The 1,257-nt window shown below is 43.2% G+C and overlaps 1 non-coding gene across 1 annotated transcript; it reads right to left on the minus strand.

Annotated features, from left to right (window-relative positions):
* Nucleotides 1-624: 624 nt before the first annotated feature.
* Trnas-cga (transfer RNA serine (anticodon CGA)) lies at nt 625-697 on the minus strand. Its single transcript has one exon. It is a non-coding gene; the product is annotated as a tRNA-Ser (tRNA).
* Nucleotides 698-1,257: the final 560 nt, after the last annotated feature.

A 1,257-nucleotide genomic window follows, 5' to 3' on the forward strand; every position in this document is an offset into this window, starting at 1 on the left:
CTTCCTTAAGTTCTAAGACAAAAACCAGAAAATCATGAATTTCGACAAAAATTTTAATTTGTGAGATCCAGAATACTGTTTCTACTAAATTATTATGCAAAAGGAATCTAAATATAAATTTTTAAATTTCTAGCTCTTTTCTGTTGCGCCAATGATTTTTACAGAAAAACATCCAAATTTCGAAAATGGTTAAAGTTATTTAACTGTTATCCAACACATATTGATTTTGTATTACTCCTGACATGCTAGAAACGTTTCAGGTTATTTACTTGATTTTTAAAGTATTGCGCAACATTTATGACGTCAGAGCAAGTTACAGCGGACTGGCTGGCACACAATGGAAAGACTGATGTGAATTTTATAAGGTGTGAGTAGGCTGCTTCCCTACAAAAGGAATAACCAGTTTAATATTGGAGGGCAGCGGGGAGGTTAAAAATCGTAGAGGGAGACCAAGAGATGAATACACTAAGCAGATTCAGAAGGATGTAGGCTGCAGTAGGTACTGGGAGATGAAAAAGCTTGCACAGGATAGAGTAGCATGGAGAGCTGCATCAAACCAGTCTCAAGACTGAAGACCACAACAACAACAACAATCTTGAAACTTCCTGGCAGATTAAAACTGTGTGCCCGACCGAGACTCGAACTCGGGACCTTTGCCTTTCGGGGGCAAGTGCTCTACCAACTGAGCTACCCAGGCATGAATCAAGCCCCGTCCCCACAGCTTTACTTCTGCCAGTACCTCGTCTCCTACCTTCCAAACTTTACAAAAGCACTCCTGCACACATTCCGCTGTACAGTGAAAATTTCATTCTAGAAACAACAACATTTCTTGCTCTCTTGTTCTGCTTCTACGTTGTTGTATCGGGCATTGCTTTACTTGTTGTCGATTTTTTTAGTCATCACTCTCTCGACGAATTCGATGCGATCCATCACGAATTCGACTCTCCCTAGTTCAATGCGAATTCGTCTCCTGTGACTGCCTCTTACAATCAGAGCAGTAGTATTGCTCCCCCCCCCCCCCCCCCCCCAATGTCCTCGATTATTTGTCGCATGTATTTCAATCTCTGTCTTCCCCTACAGGTTTTGCCATCTAGCGCCATAGAAGTTAGTACCTGGCGTCTTAACATGTGTCCTGCACTGAGCAGCCAAAGAAACTGGTACACCTGAGTAATATCGTGTAGGGCCCCCGCGAGCACGCGGAAGTACCGCAACACGACGTGGCATGGACTCGACTACTGTCTGAAGTAGTGCTGGAGG

The sequence above is a fragment of the Schistocerca cancellata genome, chromosome 10 (assembly GCF_023864275.1).
Source record: "Schistocerca cancellata isolate TAMUIC-IGC-003103 chromosome 10, iqSchCanc2.1, whole genome shotgun sequence".
In the NCBI taxonomy this organism is placed as follows: domain Eukaryota; kingdom Metazoa; phylum Arthropoda; class Insecta; order Orthoptera; family Acrididae; genus Schistocerca; species Schistocerca cancellata.